The sequence below is a fragment of the Perognathus longimembris genome, chromosome 28 (assembly GCF_023159225.1).
Source record: "Perognathus longimembris pacificus isolate PPM17 chromosome 28, ASM2315922v1, whole genome shotgun sequence".
Lineage (NCBI taxonomy): Eukaryota > Metazoa > Chordata > Mammalia > Rodentia > Heteromyidae > Perognathus > Perognathus longimembris.
Window position 1 is genome coordinate 21,966,127 of NC_063188.1, and position 8,535 is coordinate 21,974,661.

Genomic DNA, 8,535 nt, shown 5'->3' on the forward strand with positions numbered 1-8,535 from the left:
TTGGGGGAACTTAATTTTTTGAGTTCTAAGTATATTTTAGATATGAGGCCCTTATCTGTTGTATGGCCAGTCTGAGGGCTTTCTATTTATCTTGTAAGGTATATCCTTTGCCATGAAAAGCTCTGCAGTTTGATGCAATCCCATTTGTTCAACTTTTCTTTGATTTGCTGTGTTTCTGGGCCTTTATTAATTTTTGACTGTGCCAAGGAGCCCTAGTGTTTCTCTTATTCTTTCCTGTAATGTTTTCAGGATATCTGCTTTTACCTTGAGGTCTTTGATCCATTTGGAATTGATTCTGTTGCAGGGTGATCTATAAGGATCTAGCTTTAGTTTCTTACAGGTATTTAACCAATTTTGCCAGCACCCTTTGTTGAAGAGGCTGTCTTTCATCCATCCTATTGTTTTTGCTCCCTTATCAAAGATTAGGTGGCCATAGGTCTGCGGGTTCATTTCTGGGTCTCCAGTTATATTCCATTGGTCCTCAGGCCCGTTCTTGTGCCAGTACAAGCTGTTTTCTTTCTTTTTTTTTTATTACTATAGCTTTGTAATAGAGTTTCAAGTTTGATATTGATATTCACTCCAGCACTCCTGCTTAGGATTCTTTTTGCTATTCAGGGTCATTTGTTGTTCCATATGAATTTTTGGATTGCTTGCTCTATTTCATTAAAGAATGGTGTTGCGATATTGATGGGTATTGCATTGAATTTGTAGAAAGCCTCTGACAATATTGCCATTTTCAAGGTGTTAATCCTCCCAACCCAGGAGCATGGGAGATTTTTTCCATTTCCTTAGTTCTGCTTTAATTTCCTTTTTTAGGTTTTTAAAGGTCTCATCATAGAGGTCTTTCACTTCTTTGGTTAAGGTTTTCCCTAACTATTTTACTTTATTTTTTGATGCTATTGCAAAAGGAGTTGCTTTCCTGATTTCAGCCTTGCTGTCTGTTCTCATTGTTTGCATAAAGAAAAGCCATTGACTTTTGAGAATTTATTTTATATCCTGCTACTTTGCCAAAGTTTTGGATCAGCTCCAGTAACTTGTGAGTAGAGTATATGGGGTTCTTTAAATACAGGATCATGTCATCTGCAAAGAGAGTTTATCTTTCCCTGTTTGGATCCCCTTTATATTTGCCTCTTGCCTTATTGCTCTGGCTAGGAATTCTAGTACTATGTTGAAGAGGAGTTGAGAGCGCAGTCACCCTTGTCTTGCTCCTGATTTTAAAGGAAATGGCTTTAACTTTTCACCATTAAGTATAATGCTAGCTGTAGGTTTGTCATACACAGCTTTTATTATATTCAGGAATGTTTCCTGGATTCCTAGTTCATTCAAAGCTTTCATCATAAATAGGGGCTGGATTTTGTCAAAATGCTTTTTGTGGGTCTAAAGAAATAATTATGTGATTCTTGTCCTTGCTCCTATTGATGTGGTGAATTACATTAATTGACTTATATATATTGAATCAGCTTTACATCCCTGGAATGAATCCAGTTTGATCATAGTGTATAATTTTTTTTGATGACTTGTTGAAATTTATTGGCCAGAATTTTGTTGAGAAGTTTTGCATCGATGTTCATCAAAGAAATGGGTCTATAGTTCCCTTTCTTTGATGAGTTCCTGTCTGGTTTTGGGATAAGGGTTATACTGGCTTCATAGAATGTATTTGGTGGTGAACTTTCACTTTCAATTTCATTGAAGAGTTTGAGGAGTATTTGTGTGAGTTCTGCTTTGAAGGCCTTGTAGAATTCTGCTGTGAATCCATGTGGATCTGGGCTTTTCTTGGAAGGGAGCTCTCTTGTTGCCATTTATATTTCATTACTTAATGTGGGTCTATTTTAGTAGGCTTAAATCTTCTTGGTTAAGCTTTTGGCGTATCAACATTTTCTAGGAATTTGTTCATTTCTTTCAGATTCTTGAATTTGTTAGCAAACAGGTTTGTGAAATAGTCCTTTATACTATTCTGAATCTTGATTCTGTCTCATCTCTGATTATATTTGGGTGTGCTCTTTTAGTTTTTTTGTAAGATTTGCCAAGGGTTTGTTGATTTTCTTAATTTTATTGAAGAACCAATTCTTTTGTTGATTCTTTCTATGTTTTTCTTTTGACTCATTCATTTAATTTTAATTATTTGCTTCCATCTGTTAGCTTGGGGTTTGGCATGTTGCTCTTTTTCAAGGAGCTTCAGATGCATTGTTACATTGTTGGATTGAAATTTCTCCAATTTGTTGATGTAGGTGCTCATAGCTATAAATTTTCCTCTGAGTACTGCCTTTGCTGCGTCCTTTTGTGTACTCCTTTTGGTTGAATACCATACACATTGGAATTGTTGTTGTGATTTCCTCAATGACCCACTGGTGGTTCAACAATGTGTTATTGAGTCTCCATGAGTTGCAGGATTTTCTATGGTGGCTTTTAGCATTGAGTTCTAATTTTATACCTTTGCAGTCTGAAAGAATACCAGGAATGATTTCAATTCTAAATTTGTAGCTATTTGCTTTGTGCCCTAACACGTGATCTATTTTGGAGAATGTTCCATGTGCTGCCGAGAATGTATATTCTTTTTTTTTTTTTTTTTGAGAATGTATATTCTGATGTTGCTGGGTGGAATATTCTGTAGATGTTGGTCAGCAGGCTGAAGGCTTCTGGTCCAGATTGCTGCTGTGTGCTGGAGGTGAGTGGAGAGTTGTGGGCTCTGACTCTGCCACTCTTCAGCTGGGTTTGTCTGCCGGTGTGGCAGTGGACCACTGCTGCCTTCGCCACTGCTGCCACTGCTGGGGCTCCTATCTGTCTTCTTGAGCCAGCTGACTGGGCATTCCCTTTCTGGGCAAAATCTCTATGTTATTATGGCTCACTTAGTGGAACTCTGTAGTTGTGGGTCTTTGCTGGAACACTAAAACTGGATTCTCCTCTGCCATTTTCCTCTGATCATATTTTTTTTTGGTGGTTTATTGGAGATATGAGTCTCACAGACTTTCCTGCCCAGGCTAGCTTTGAACCATGATCCTCAGATCTCAGTCTCCTGAGTAGCTAGGCTTACAGGCATGAGCCCCTGGTGCCTGGCAATCATGAAGATTTTTACTTCTCTTTCAATTATGAAGGAGAACCCCTATGGGGAGGAGAACGCTGTACAAACCATATGACTTGGCAGACAGGCTTGGCACACTCAGACCAACTTGGCAACAAGCACATGCTGAGATGCAGTTTCTGGAGGTGTGCCTCAGTGTTTTCACTCCTGCTCAGCAGTTCACTCCTCTGTATAGGGGGATAAGGCTATGGAACTCTTGTGATTCTTGATTTGTGGTCCTCAGCACTGTCTGAAAGCAAGCACATTTTGTGGACACAGTTCCTGGAGTTGGAGCTCAGTGTTCTCAGACCATGCCCCAAAAGTTTACTTTCCTGTGTGTGGGAAGAAACTATGGATATATTGTGATTTGGAGGATGTGGGACTAGGTGCCACAGATAAACCTAGCAGCCAGTACATTTTTAAGCTCTGGAGGCTAAATAGGATACCAGGTTCAGACTTTTTGCTTTATTTCCACCATTGCCCTTGGGCAATGAGACTTTCTCCTTGACAAGGAGAGTATCACTTCTGACTGCTGCACCCTATGCTTCCAGATCTCCCCTGCTTATAATTCACAACACCATGTCAGAACCCCCCCCCCCCACCACTCAAGGCAATCTCTCACCCAGATACTATAGCAGGGTGTCTCATGACTGACGCCCTGGTCTATGGCTGTTCCTTGATTTGAAGCCAGTTTAACTCAGTTTCAAATAATAGGCTCTCTTTCAAGATGGCATCTTGATATACCCTTGAGATAAAGTGATAGAATGTCTTTCTTTATTGGGATTAGCCTTCTTCCCTGGGGCAGTTACTATCTCACCAAATTCCCTACACTGAATTTAAGGCTGTGGGCAGTGTGAAATTTCCTGCAGCTAGAATTGTCTGCCACTTGAGCCACCAGGCTTACTTTGTAATGGTTTTTCAGATTCTCCTCCCAGTCCTGGAGAGCCACAGCTGGGGTTTGGAGCTATAATCTGATTTGATATGCTGTCTTTGTTTTCTCTGTGCTTTTCTTAGGTCCTGCCACATATTTCAAGGTTCCCAATGCTCTTCCTATCTTTCTCTCTTTAGAACGGCATCTTTATCATGTTACCTGACTCGTCTCATTCACCATGTCAGCATAGATGTGCTTCTAATCTGTCATCTTATTCACTTTAATGGACACCAAGTCTTTGTTAGGTATTTGTTTTACGAATGCTTTCTCAAACTCCCCACCTTAACCTTTCTGCTCTCTTAAATAGTGAAATCATTAATTTTCACACGATCCAATTTACTGTTTGTTAAAAAGTGATTTGTGTGTTTTGTATCCTATTACCATTTTTCTTTCGACTCATTGTGATGTATGTGCTATATGTATAATCTTGCAAATCTAAGCACACAAGTAATATCATAGTTACATTAGGCTGGACACCAGTAGGTCACGCCTATAATCCTAGCTATTCAGGAGGCTGAGATATGAGGATCACAGTTCAATGCCAGCCTGGGCAGGAAAGTCCATGAGACTCTTATCTCCAATAAACTACTCAGAAAAAGGTGGAAGTAGCCCTGTGGCTCTTGTTTTCTTTTAAAAAATTATTTTCTTTAAATAAGTTAAGTAATTTAAATTTAAAATGTCAATTTATATGTATGATACATCTTGATTAGACTCACCATTCCCTCATTTTTCTCTATCTATAGCATCCTACCACATCTCCTCTACTTGCCTAAGTTCAGGTTTCATTTATGTACATTCAGTATTATGACTGTATTTACTCACCATTCTTCTCTCCATTCATCTTCTCTCCCCCTTCTAGTCCCCATCTCCTCTCAGTCAAAACATTGTTTTGGTTTCATGGTATTAATGTTGTTTCATTGCCTGTTCATTTTTCCGAGTGGTTATACCATGGAATCTAATTTTTTTTTTTGGGGGGGGGGCCTTGGACTCAGGGCTTGAGAACCAACCCTGGCTTCTTCCCGCTCAAGGCTAGCACTCTGCCACCTGAGCCACAGCGCCCCTTCTGGCCGTTTTCCATATATGTGGTGCTGGGGAATCGAACCGAGAGCTTCATGTGTAGGAGGCAAGCACTAGGCCATATTCCCAGCCCTGGAATCTAATTTTTTTTTGGCATGTGTGTTGGTACCCTAGGACCTGGGTACTGTCCTTTAGGTTTTTCACTCACAGCTATTGCTTTACCATTTGAGCTACATACAGTTCCACTGTCCTCATTTTTATCCTCATGTAAAGTTAGATTCATGCTTCCCCATATTCTTTTAAAAATTATTGTAAAGGAGATGTACAAAGGGTTACAGTTACACAAGTCAGGTAATGAGTACATTTCCTTTTTTCCCAGTCCTGGGCCTTGAACTCTGGGCCTGGGCACTAGTACATTTCCTTTTGAACAATCACCCCTTCTCTCATTCTCTCCCAGTTTTTCCCCTTCCGAGTCCCCCCCCCCCCAAGTTGTACAGTTCATTCCCAGTAGAGTGTCTAGTGGGTTTCTCTGTTGAATTGGTTCTCTCTTTATCCCACTGTTTCTGTGATTCCTCTTCCCCTTCCCCTCACCAAATCAGATAAACTTATATAGAAGACAAAAGGTACAGAAATAAAAAAAAACAACAAAATCACAGAGGGAATAAATCAAAGAAAGAAGAAAAGAAAAAAAAAGAACCACAAACTGTAAAACAATAATAAATCTCTTGTTTTCAGTCCTTGTAATTTATTTCGATAAGCATCATTTTATAAGATCATATGCACATATATATTGAGTCCATGCAATGCTCTTACAACTTGGGGGGTAGGGGAGTGGGGAGGGGTAAGCAGGAGAAAATGAGGGATGAAATGTACTCATTACCTTACTTATGTAACTGTAACCCCCCTGCTCATCACTTTTTCAATGAAAAAAAAAAGGAATATCCTCCTTTGTTCTCACTGTGTGAATGTTTACTTGTAGGTTTATAGGTACATTCTAATGATTACAAATGAGGGAAACTATGCAGCCTTTGTTTCTTTGGGTTTAGCTTACTTTGCTTAGTACAATTTTTTTCTGAGTCTTTCCATTTCCTTAAGAATGGGGGCAATGTCATTGTTTCTGGGAAGCAAATTTTCTTGATCTATTTGTCCACTGAGGGGCATCTATATTGATTCCATGTGTTGGCTGTGGTAAACAATGCTTCAGTGAACATGGTCATGCTGGTGGCTTTAGTGTTGTTTGGTGGCAATTGGATAGATGCCCAGGAGTGAGATTTCTGAGTCATAGGGGAGCTCTATGTTTAGTCTTTTGAGGAACATCCATACTGCTTTCCAGACTGGTTAACCAAGTTTACGTTCCCACCAACAATGTAGTAGGGTTCCCTTTTGGCCACATCCCACCAGTGTCTGTTATTGTTAGTTTTCTTGATAATGGCTATACTAACTGGGGTGAGGTAGAATCTCAGTGTTGTTTTGATTTGCATTTCTTTTATGGCCAGAGATATCAAACATTTCTTCATGTGTCTATTGGATATTCTTATTTCTTCTTCGGAGAAGTCTCTCTTTAAATCTTTACCGCAGTTATTAATTGGGTTGTTTGTTTGGGAATTTGTTTTGGGGAGTTTAATTTTTTGAGCTCTGAATATATTTCAGATATGAGGCCCTTGTTTGACACATAGGTAGTAAACATCTTCTCCCAATCTGTGGGATTTCTATTTATCTTGCTAGCTATGTCCTTTGCCATACAGAAACTCTTCAGTTTGATGCAACCCTGTTTATCCAGTCTTTCTTTTTTTAAAATTTTTTTTAAATTTTTTTTTTTTTTGGCCAGTCCTGGGGCTTGGAATCAGGGCCTGAGCACTGTCCCTGGCTTCCTTTTTGCTCAAGGCTAGCACTCTGCCACTTGAGCCACAGCGCCACTTCTGGCCGTTTTCTGTATATGTGGTGCTGGGGAATCGAACTCAGGGCCTCATGTATATGAGCAAGCTCTCTTGCCACTAGGCCATATCCCCAGCCCCTATCCAGTCTTTCTTAATTTGTTGTGATTCTGGATCTTTACTTAGGAGGTTTTGACCTGTGCCAAGGAGTCTGAGTGTTTCCCCTATCCCTTCCTGTAATATTCTCAGGGTATCTGGTCTTACATTGAGGTCTTTGATTCATTTGGAGTTGGTTCTGGTGCAGGTTGATATATAAGAATCGAATTGCAGTTTTCTGTATGTGAATAGCCAATTCTACCAGTACTATTTGTTGAAGAGGGTGTCTTTCTTCCATCCTGTGCTTTTACTCGGCCTCATTTTCTATTAACTTACAATAAATTAACTTTTCTGTTGTTATTTTGTTGTATAAGGATATCCTTAATAATACGTTAATATAATAACTACTATAATATAGGTATATGTTATAGTACAAATCTCTCCTATTTGTGTATTTTTTGCCTGTCCTGGGGATTAGACTTCAAGGCCTGAGCACTGTCCTTGGCTTCCTTTTGCTCAAGGCTAGCACTCTACCACTTAAGCTACAGTTCCACTTCTGGCTTTTTCTATATATGTGGTGCTGAAGAATCGAACGCAGAGTTTCATGTATATGAGGCAAGCACTCTACTACTAGGCCATATTCCCAGCCCCCATTTGTGTGTTTTTAAAAATATGATTTTATTGTTATTACTATTGTGTTGTACAGAGGGATTACCATTTCATAAGTTACATAATGAGTACATTTTTTTCGGCAATGTCACTCTTTCCTTTGCTTTCCCTTGGTTTCCTTTTCCTATCCCTGCCCACAAGTTACATAGTTTATTTTCCACATGGTGTATAGTGAATAATTTGTGGGTCTTGCTTGTAACTTTCTAGTGGTGACTTTTCTCATATGGAAGCTTTAAATTTATAGTCCAACATTCTTCACTATATGCATTGTGCTTTTGTTTAACTGGTTTATTTTAGAATTTTTTTGCATCTTTTTTTTGCCAATCCTGGGGCTTGAACTCAGGGCCTGAGCACTGTCCCTGGCTTCTTTTTGCTCAATGCTAGCACTCTATCACTTGAGCCACAGTGCCACTTCTGGCTTTTTCTGTATATGTGGTGCTGGGGAATTGAACCCAGGGCTTCATGTATGCGAAGCAAGCACTCTACCACTAGGTCATATTCCAAGCCCTGTTTAACTGTTTTTTTTTTTTTTTTTTTTTTTTTTTTTTTGCCAGTCCTGGGGCTTGGACTCAGGGCCTGAGCACTGTCCCTGGCTGCATTTTGCTCAAGGCTAGCACTCTGCCACTTGAGCCACAGCGCCCCTTCTGGCCATTTTCTATATATGTGGTGCTGGGGAATTGAACCCAGGGCTTCATGTATACAAGTCAAGCACTCTTGCCACTAGGCCATATCCCCAGCCCTGTTTAACTGGTTTTATTCTCTGCTATCATTGTGATCATAAGGGGCTCATGTGATAATTCCACATGGCTTGTGCTTTTTGTGGCTTTCTACATTTGAGGTCAAATATTTTAAAATTTGATTGGCTTTAAGAAGATTAGGAAGGTACCTGG